The sequence below is a fragment of the Delphinus delphis genome, chromosome 12 (genome assembly GCF_949987515.2).
Source record: "Delphinus delphis chromosome 12, mDelDel1.2, whole genome shotgun sequence".
Classification (NCBI taxonomy): Eukaryota; Metazoa; Chordata; class Mammalia; order Artiodactyla; family Delphinidae; genus Delphinus; species Delphinus delphis.
This window is the reverse complement of record NC_082694.2, coordinates 19,206,055-19,217,558: the sequence shown is the minus strand read 5'-3', so window position 1 is coordinate 19,217,558 and position 11,504 is coordinate 19,206,055. Positions and strand designations below refer to the sequence as shown.

General features: G+C 40.2%; 1 pseudogene; it reads left to right on the top strand.

The window, feature by feature from the left end:
* The first annotated feature begins 1,689 nt into the window (after positions 1 to 1,689).
* Positions 1,690 to 10,364, top strand: LOC132434788 (serine/threonine-protein kinase 35 pseudogene; annotated as a pseudogene).
* Positions 10,365 to 11,504: the final 1,140 nt, after the last annotated feature.

The following is an 11,504-nucleotide window of genomic DNA, read 5'->3' as shown; positions in this document are numbered from 1 at the left end:
TTGCCCTTTCTACCGTATGATGTTACAGGAGACAATGGCCATCTATGAAGAGGAAACTGCCTCTCATCAGACACTGAATCTGCTACATCCTAACTTTAGACTTCCCAGCCTCCAGCATTGTGAGTAATACATTTCTCTTGTTATTATGCCACCCAGTCTATGGTATTCTGTCATAGCAGTCCAAACAGCCTAAGACCAAATTTAACGGCAAAAATAGTCTTTTTAACAAATGTATGTTAGGACACCTGGATATCCACATGCAAAAGAATGAAGTTGGACTCCTTTCTCACACAGTTCAAATAAAAGTGAATCAAAGAGCTACATTTAAGAGATAAAACTATGAAACTCTTAGAAGAACACATATATATCTTCATGAATTTGGATTATGCAGTAGCCTCTTATATATAACATAAAAAAATCAACCAAAGAAAAAAATAGATAAATTAGACTTAATCACATTGAAAGTCTTTTGTTCTTCAAAAGACAATATAAAGAGAGTGAAAAGACAACTTCAGGAATTGAAGAAATATTTGCAAATCACATATCTGATAAGGATCTGGCATCCATAGTATATAAAGAAGTGTTACAACACAATAATAAAAAGATAAGTAACCCAATGTAAAATGGATTTGAATACCCATTTTTCCAACAAAGATACACAGATGGCAAATAAGTACATTAAAAGATGCTCAATATCATTAGTCATTAGGGAAATATAAATCAAAAGTGCAATGTTATACCACTTCACATACACTGAGATGGTTATTACAAAAGGCAAACAATTAGAAATCTTGGGTATAGATAAATTGGAGCCTTAACATATTGTTGGTGGGCCTGTAAAATGATGCATCCATTCTGGAAAACAGTCTGATAATTCCTCAGAAGATTAAACCAAGTTACCATATGACCCAGCAATTCTATTCCTACGTACATACACGGGATATGAAAGCATATGCACGCCAAAAAACTTTACTTGGAGAGACTTTCAAGATGGTGGAGGAGTAAGAAATGGAGATCACCTTCCTCCCTACAGATGGATCAAAAATGCATCTACACGTGGAAAAACTCCTACAGAACACCTACTGAATGTTGGCAGAAGCCCACAAACTTCCGAAAAGGCAGGAAAATCCCCACGTACCTGGGTAGGGCAAAAGAAAACAGGAAAAACAGAGACAAAAGAATAGGGACGGGACCTGCACCAGTGGGAGGGAGCAGTGAAGGAGGAAAGGTTTCCACACACTAGGAAGCCCCTTCACTGGCAGGGATGGGGCGGAGCTTTGGAGCCACAGAGGAGAGCATAGCGACAAGGGTGCAGAGGGCAAAGCAGAGAGATTCCCACACAGAGGATTGGTGCTGACCAGCACTCACCAGCCTGATATGCTTGTCTGCTCACCCATCAGGGCAGGAGGGGGCTGGGAGCTGAAGCTTGGGCTTCAGAGATCAGACTCCAGGGAGAAGACTGGGGTTGGCTGCGTGAAGACAGCCTGAGGGGGCTAGAGCGCCACAGCTAGCCAGGAGGGAGTATGGGAAAAAGTCTGGACCTGCTGGAAAAGCAAGAGACCATTGTCTCAGGGTGCATGAGGAGTGTGGCTTCCTGCTCCATGTGCCCACAGACGATAGAGCACCACCTAAGCAAGCTCCAGAGATGGACATGAACTGTGGCTATCATCTTGGACCCCAGAGGCGGGCATGGACCGCTATCGCTGCCGCCACATCCACCAAGGATCCTGTGTGCAAGTGCAGGTCACTACCCACAACCTCCCGGGAGCCTGTGCATCACACCACGGCCAGGGTCCCATGATCCAGGGACAACTTCCCCTGGAAAACACACGGTATGCCTCAGCCTGTTGCAAATTCACGCCGGCCTCTGCCACCACAGGCACACCCCGCATTCCAACTGTGACTACTGTACCCCTCCCTCTCCTTAGCCAGAGTGAGCAAGAGAGCCCTAATCAGCCGCTGTTTTAACCTTCTCCTGTCTGGGCGGGGAACAGATGTCTGAGGGCAGCCTACATGCAGAGGCAGGGCCAAAACGAAAGCTGAGCCCCAGGAGCTGTGCAAACAAATAAGAGAAAGGGAAATTTCTCCATGCAGCCTTAGGAGCAGGAGACTAAATCCCCGCAATTGGCTTGGTAAACCCTGCATCTGTGGAATACCTGAATAGACAACAAGTGTTCCCAAAATTGAGGTGGGGGATTTGGGGAGCAACTGTGGACTTGGGGTTTGCTTTCAGCGTTTGATTTGTTTTTAGTTTTATATTTATCCTAGTTTAGTTTTTAGTGCTTGTTTTCATTTGTGGGTTTGTTTACTGGTTGGGTTGCTCTTTTCCTTTTTCTCTTTTGTCTGTTTAGTTTGCTTTAACCAATTTTGGCGGGGGTTGTGTCTGTTCATTTTTTTTTTTCTTTTCTTCCTTTTCTTCTGAGCCATGCGGCTGGCAGAGTCTTTGTGCTCTGGCCAGGTGTCAGGCCTGAACCTCCAAAGTAGGAGAGCTGAGTCCAGAGACCTCCCAGCTCCAGGTAATGTTAATTGGCAAGAGCTCTCCCAGAGATCTCCATCTCAACACTAAGACCCAGCTCCATCCAATGGCCAGCAAGATCTAGTGATGGACACCCCATGCCAAACAACTAGCAAGACAGGAACACAACCCCACACGTTACCAGAGAGGCTACCTAAAATCATACTAAGTTCACAGACACCCCAAAACCCACCACCAGATGCAGCCCTGCCCACCAGAAGGACAAGATACAGTCTCACCCACCAGAACACAGGCATCAGTCCTCCCCACCAGGAAGCCTATACAAGACACTGATCCAACCTCACCCACTGGGGGCAGACACCAGAAATAAGAGGAACTATGAACCTGCAGGCTGCAAAACGGAAACCCCAAGCACAGTAAGTTAAACAAAATGAGAAAACAGAGAAATACACAGAAGATGAAGGAGGAAGGTAAATCTCCAAAATTTACAAGCATCCCATGCAGCTCAATATCAAAAAAACAAACAACCCAATCCACAATTGGACAGAAGACCTAAATAGACATTTCTCCAAAGAAGACATACAGATGGCCAACAAACACATGAAAAGGTGCTCAATATCACTAATTGTTAGAGAAATGCAAATCAAAACCACAATGAGGTATCAACTCACACCAGTCAGAATGGCCATCATCAAAAAATCTATAAGCAATAAGTGCTGGAGAGGGTGTGGAGAAAAGGGAACCCTCTTGCACTGTTGGTGGGAATGTAAATTGATACAGCCACTCTGGAGAACAGCATGGAGGTTCCTTAAAAAATGAAAAATAGAACTACCATATGACCCAGCAATCCCACTGTTGGGTATATACCCTGAGAAAACCATAATTCAAAAAGATACATGTACCACAATGTTCATTGCAGCTCTGTTTACAATAGCCAGGACATGGAAGCAACCTAAGTGTCCATCGACAGATGAATGGATAAAGAAGATGTGGCACATATATACAGTGGAATATTACTCAGCCATAACAAAAAATGAAATTGAGTTATTTGTAGTGAGGTGGATGGACCTAGAGTGTCATACAGAGTGAAGTAAGTCAGAAAGAGAAAAACAAATACCATATGGGATGGTTGCTCAAGAGGGAGAGGTTATGGTGATATATGTATACATATAGCTGATTCACTTTGTTATACAGAAGAAACTAACACAATATTGTAAAGCAATTATACCCCAATAAAGATGTAAAAAAAAATTACTTGAAAGTTCATAAGAGCATTACTCTTAATATCCAAAATGTGGAAACAGCTCAGATGTTCAACTGCTGAATGGCTAAATGAATGTGTGGAATATTACTCAGCTATACAAAGGTGAATAAAATACTGATTCATGCTAGAATGTGGATGGACCTTTAAAGACTTATGCACAGTGAAAGAAGCCCAACAAAAATGGCCACATACTGTGTGGCTCCAATTATATGAAATGTATAATATAGGAAAATGCATAGAAAGAGCTAATAATTATCTGTATATTGTCTTTCTATCATTATAAAATGAACAATGATCAGGAAGTGTCACTATTGGAGGTTTTGAACTCAGAAGTCTCATGGAGACATGTCAAATAAGGTGCTTTACTTATATTTTTAAGTTGTGTTGTGGAAATTTGAAGAGGAAATGGGAAATATTTCAGATGAAGATGATAGTACATTCAAAGAACACAAAAGGAACTAGATTAGTGGGGATTCTCAATTTTTAGTTAATTGCCTAGTTACCTCAGATATTGGAAGTTTAAAAAATGCAGGTGTCTAAACTTAACTCATACAAAGTGAAGTAAGTCAGAAAGAGAAAAACAAATACCATATGCTAACACATATATATGGAATCTAAAAAAAAAAAAAAGGTTATGAGGAACCTAGGGGCAGGACAGGAATAAAGACGCAGATGCAGAGAATGGACTTGAGGACACAGGGAAGGGGAAGGATAAGCTGGGACGAAGTGAGAGAGTGGCATGGACATATATACATTACCAAACGTAAAATAGATAGCTAGTGGGAAGCAGCTGCATAGCACAGGGAGATCAGCTCAGTGCTTTGTGACTACCTAGAGGGGTGGGATAGGGAAGGTGGGAGGGAGACACAACAGGGAGAAGATATGGCGATATATGTATATGTATAGATGATTCACTTTGTTATAAAGCAGAATCTAACATACCATTGTAAAGCAATTACACTACAATAAAGATGTTAAAAAATGAAAAATGGTTAATGAATTACAACCTATGTAAGAATTTATGATGGGAGGGTCCTTGGGTTCTCTATTTGTGAAAATGCTTCTCAGGTATGTCTAATGTGCAATGACCTATAGGAATCACTCCTATAACCTGTCTTCTAGAGGGCAGGAACCAGGCTGTACTTATATGTTTATCTTTCAAACCAAGATCAGAGTAGTTTTTCAAGAGAATATAAACCGAAGTTCACACCATAACAATATACACATGGACAGGTAAAAGTGACCTTCCCATTATTTAAGCAGGAGGGTCAATTTATATCAAAGACTTTGACCAGAAATAACTCCTTAATACTCAAGTTACTAAATGGATAGCCAATTGCAAAATTCCTACTGATCCTGTCATATGGCTTTATTTTTAACCAGTAAACTCCACTGATTTGGCTTTCTTTTTTTTTTTTCAGATCTGAGTCTGAGCATCTGTATACCTTATTAATGCCATTACTTTCCATATTTCAATGCATTTTATGGAAACCTGTCATTAACAGTATAAAAAACTAATTGCAAGTTTCATGCCACATTAATTTCCCCCATAAACAAACATCTGAGAATTAAGACATATGCTAATAGAGAACTGGTAATTTTATCCACATACCTACCAAGACAGATGGAAGTCACCTCAGACAGAATTTTGATAAGGAGGACTGAAAGCCAAAACCTTCTTTTGCAAGGTCTTGACAAGTTCTATGTAATCTGTTGTCATAGTTACAACTTCAGGTGCCAGTTTCCTACAGCTTACCTTTATTTTTGAACTCATATTTTCTGATGAAATATGGATATTTTAAGTAAAGAACAGGCCTTTGTGATGACTTCAATCTAACTCAAACACATGGCTTTGATTCTTATACTCATGGGCTAATGGTTGTCTGAAGACATCACCAGTCCTTCCTCCTGGCTCACACTGGTGAAAGTCTATGTCAGCTGGAACAAATCACTCTCTCTACTCTTCAGTTAATTAAAATATACATTCTTTGAGTATTCTTTTGGAGGGTTCTCCAAGAATGAATGTCATATACAACCTGACTCAGATAAAGGTATTTTCTGTTAAGTGAGTACCCACATATATTTTCTAGTCCACTTTAGAGCAAACAGAATGATACATTTCTTTGTTGATGAAAAAGGAGAACAATAGTTAGGCATGTCACTGTTTTCATTTTTATCATTGGAAACCTAAAGAAGGTACTATGAGGATAAATCTATACACATTTTTAGGTTGACAAATTTGACTATTATTTCCCTTTCAAATAACTATTTACAGTTTTGAATGATTTTTTCCCCCCAACAGGATTGAACAATTTAGGGAAAAATGGCTGAACTGGCTTTTGGTAGATACATAAATTTGCAAGGGTGAAAGATAAAGAAGAACAAAGGAACTTTACAGATTCTATTTAGCCATTCTAAAATACCTGCAGTTGAAAAGAAATATCCAAACTGTAAGTAACGATTGAAAGCTGGTTTGATTTAGTTGAATGTTACAGAATATGCATATATCCATACGCTGCTTGCCAAACATACATGTGCCTTTCCCTCAAAGCCCAGTATTCTTGCACTGGCATGTTCATGTGTCCAGTTCTTGCCAACTGACTCAGGAAAAAATGACAAGTATCTATCCTAGGACAGAACATAGAGAATAGGTGTGATTTCTCTCAGCATTTTCTTCTCTTCCTCTTGTCACCCTGGAAACACACACACACAGTGAGACTGCAAGACCCTGAATGGTGCATGAAATAAACATCATGTGCTGAGCTCCTGAGATTGGGGCATTAATTTTTTACTCAGCATAACCTCATTTATCTAGATTGGCACAAATATATGTTAAATTTGGAATAAAAAATACCTGAGTTTGGGCTTCCCTGGTGGCACAGTGGTTGAGAATCTGCCTGCTAATGCAGGGGACACGGGTTCGAGCCCTGGTCTGGGAAGATCCCACATGCTGCGGAGCAACTGGGTCCGTGAGCCACAACTACTGAGCCTGCGCATCTGGAGCCTGTGCTCCACAACAAGAGAGGCCGCGATAGTCAGAGGCCTGCGCGCCACAATGAAGAGTGGCCCCTGCTTGCCACAACTAGAGAAAGCCCTAGCACAGAAACGAAGACCCAACACAGCCAAAAATAAATAAAATAAAAATAAATAAATAAGAAGACCGCAAGATCACTATTAAAAACACAAACAAACAAACAAACAAAGACCTGAGTTTGAGTCTCAACTCCCTTATAATCTTTATGATCTTCACAGTGCCAGGTAACTCAGGTGAACAACTTCTCAATGAAGTTAATGCTCACTAAATATCTACTTCTTCTCATATATCTCAGCCTAAATTGTACTTAGTTTGTGGTCATATGACTAATTCTGGTTAATGGACTGAGAACAGCAATGGCATGCATTCCTTATCATCAGAGGTAATAAAGAACTGCTATTCCTCCTTCATTTCTCTTTCCCTCTGTCATGAGGATCCATAAGCCAAAAGTTTCAGAAGGTATGAGCTCTAAGATAGAGCACCATGGCTTGAACCACAATGGGCTCTGAATGATTGAGAAATCATCATTAGAAATTAGTTTAAGCCATTGGGATTTTATGGTTTATTTTTAAGCTCAGCATAGACTGGCCTATCCTCATTAATTAAATGGTTTTTTTTTAATGTCATTCTTTGATTCCCTTAATCACTACCATATTTTCTACAGCAGTGGCTCTCTAAGTGTGATCTGCAGACTTGGGTTGAATCAAAAAATGTGTGTTACCAATTAGCAATTAGATAAATATAGAAACTGAGTGTAAGACTGTAGACATTTTTTATAGCAACTGAATATTTCCATGACACCTAAATATGTGTGATCATGGTTTCAGCTACTCATTTATATTGTATTTCACATGTTTTGTTATGGTTCATTCTATTGTATTAGTCCATGACAGGTTTAAGGAATAATAAGGAAACTGGCCTCTATAACATATCAGACATTTGGAACTGTTGAATGAATGAATTAAAATACCCGTGTTCCTCATATACAGAGATATAGTTTAGCATGATTTAAAATGAGATTTATCATTTCTGGTAAATGTGATATATACTGAAATAATGTAAATAGCATACCAGAAAGCACAGAGAAGATAGAAAAACAAAGACAGAAAGAAATAAAAAGTCACCAAACTTTCATTGTAATTAACATTTTAGTGAATTCTTGATATCTACTAACACACACACACACACACACACACACATACAGCCTTCAAGTATTAACTTAGTTGTACTATAGTAGACAATTTATGCAATATGCCTTTTCAGTCAAATATATATCATTGACAAATTTACCTGTCACAAACTTCAATTTTACTCATAATTATTGACATAAACATAGTTTTTTGTTTTGTTTTGTTTCTTGCTGTACGCGGGCCTCTCACTGTTGTGGCCTCTCCCGTTGCGGGGCACAGGCTCCGGACGTACAGGCCCAGTGGCCATGGCTCACAGGCCTAGCCACTCCGCGACATGTGGGATCTTCCCAGACCAGAGCACAAACCCGTGTCCTCTGCATTGGCAGGCGGACTCTCAACCACTGTGCCACCAGGGAAGACCATAAACATATTTTTTTATTGTATACATATACCATAGTTTATTTATCCAGTCCCTCGTTGATACAGATTTTGGTTATTTCCAACCATTTGTCATCCATGACAGAGGGTAAACTTCCATAAACATACTTATGAATACATGTTTTCACATGCAAATGATGTTCCTGGGGGTAAATTACACAGAATCCCTGAAAATGAGCTTGCCTATCTCACATACCCTATTAATTTATGGTCCTTTTGAACAAAACCCATTTCTTGACCATTTTTTCAAACTAAGAATTTAAAAATATGTATATATTCCTCACGTTTTGCGTATTAGGGATCCATTTTCTTCATCGACTCATAGGCATAATATAGTTCTTCAGGCCTGCATACATGTGATACCTAACGGTCAGCAATTACTATAATTGACTTGTATATTATTGGGAACAAGCCAAGGACAAACCCAACTAGCCAGCAAGGCCTGCAGAAACATTCTCTTGGATGGTTATAAATCTATGAACTGGATAGTGGCTGTTTTGTATCTCTCCCTTGGCCAGCAGGTGTAATGGGATGGGACTAAATGTACCTCAGTGAGCCCACACATTTATGATCCATCTGTTCAAGTAGGAAGGAATGAGGCAGGTGGGATTCTTCATGCTACAATAGGGCTTAGATAGAAGCAAATGGAAATGATGATTTTAATCATCTTTGCAGAGCTATAACTCATATTTTTAATTCATATTAAAGTTACACTCACACTGTCATGAAAGCTATGGCTAATAAAGAACGAACTTTTAAAAAATTATTTTTCTTTAATTTAACATATCTTTTCATGTAATTTTGCATCCAGTGGAGGCCGAGGCCCCAGGCGAGTCTAGCTGGCACAACGGTGGTGGAGGGCAGCAGCTGGTGGCCACTACAGCTTGTTGGCAGAGATCAGGTGCAGCAGCTACTGTGTGGATTAGGAGACAGCGAGGCCCTCACAGAGGTCAAGAACATCTGCTGTGACAGCCTGGAGAACTTGGAGCAGGTGCTGGCGGAATTCTGTGCCCTGACCAGCCTCAAGCGGTACCACCAGAACCTTGTGCAGTTTGAGGAGTGTGTCACACAGTGTGACTGACCAGTACATGTGTGAGTAGTGGCTACAAGAGCGCACAGCTTTATTTGTGCCTGTTTGAGACCTCCGTCAAAGAAGAAAGACTCCTGGAGGAGCCTGAGGAGCCTTGCTACCTCTGCCTTGTCATGGACTTATGTGAACGTGGAGGCCTGAATCAGTCTGTCCTGTCCTGGAGGCTGGACCCAGCCACCAACAAAGCTTCATGCTACAGCTCAGGACCACCAGTGCCTTCAGACTACATCATGCACAGGGATCAAAGCTGGAGGACAAGCTCAACACGGAGAGGTCTGGTACCCCCATCCTCAAGGTGGCAGACTTTGAACTAAGCAAAATCTGTGGTGGGCTGCCCCCTCTCCCCCACCTCCTCAAATCAAAGAGGGAAATCAAGACAACACAAATGTGAATGTGGATAAATACTGGCTTCCCTAAGCCTGCAGCTTAGATTTCTAAATAACCCCCTGAACTCTAGGAGGGATGCTACACAGCCAAGGCCAACATCTTTGCCCTGGGCATTATCATCTGGGCAATGATAGAAAGAATCACTTTCATGGACTCTGAGATCAAGAAGGAACTCCTGAGGTCCTGACCAAGATCTCCCTGTTGGTGAGGTGCTGCTAGATAATGCAAAGATGGAGTAGCATATCCCCCAGAAATTCAGGATTACCATGTCTGAGGGGACCAAGGAGCTCTTGAAAGAAGTTAGCTGCTAAATCAGGGACCTGCCTGATACCTTTGAACTTGAAACAAGAATGGACCAGGCCACATGTGCTGCTTCAAATTCAGGGCAAAACATCCTGGGTGTTTTTAAAGTAGGTGAGTGTACTGTTTGTTCGGCATGTACACTTAAGACTGGATTCTTCATCCTGGGCCCTGTGGATTTGGGAGGAAATGCAGGGTTGAAGAGACAATGTGCTTGTCATCAATGGTGCCCCAAATCTGAATGAGGGGATATGTGGGAATATTTGAGTATGAGTTGGAAAGTCTAAAGAAGCCTTCTGAGTGGAGGTTGCATTTGAGCTGAGTTATTTTTAGAAATGCTTTTTTATAATCAATTAATGAACGTTTACTGTAGAAAATGCAAAAAAAAAAATAAGAAGGTTTGTTAGTTTATTTGACCTGAAGAACAAATTGGAAGTTTAAATGATCCAGTATTATTGTCCTCTTTAAACAGAAGAGGACATTGTCTTCCTTAATTACATAGCATGTAAAGGACACTCCAAGTTCTTTCCCTCAAATTTCAGGGAGCTTTCTACTACCTCTTTTTATTATGTACACAAAACATTCTATATTAACACATTATTTCAGTGGTATCTGAAAAAAAGGAAAGAAAAGAAAAAAAATAGACTTGATCTTGATAGGAAACACCAGGAAAAGGAAATTCATCCCATAGGGAGGAAGCATTTATTGGCCAAAGACCCATTTTGCAGCTGTGGAAATAATTATGGGAGGAATATATGTGAAGGAATATAGGAGGATCCCAGGAGTTATAATTGTAAAGACTGAGAGCTTTTATCTGGAACTTGGAGTCTTACTGCTTTTTCATTGTGTAACTGGAAGTTTCTACTCTTTGATCAGTATCTCCTCATTTCCTCCACCCCTCAGACTCTACTACTTATGAGTTCAGCTTTTTTAGATTCCATGTATAAATGTGGTCATAGAGTATTTGTCTTTTCTGACTTATTTGACTTAGCATAATGCCCTAAAGGTCCATCCACATGGTCACAAAAAGGCAGAATTTCCTTCTTTTTTAGGGCAGAAAACCTATTGTGTGTATTTATACCTATATCTATCTATATCTATGTAGATAAAGAGAGATAAATATTTCACATTTTCTTTATTCATCCATCTTTCCATGGACACTTAGGTTGTTTCCATGTCTTAACTATCGTGACTAATGCTGCACTGAACTTGGAGGTGCAGATATCTCTTCTAGATCCTGATTCATTTCCTTTGGATATATAACCAGAATGTGATGTTTGGATGCATGTTTAGCTTTTTAAGGAACCTTCATACTGCTTTCTAGAGTGGCCATACAAATTTATATCTCCACCAACAGTACATAAATGTTGTCTTTTCTCCTCATC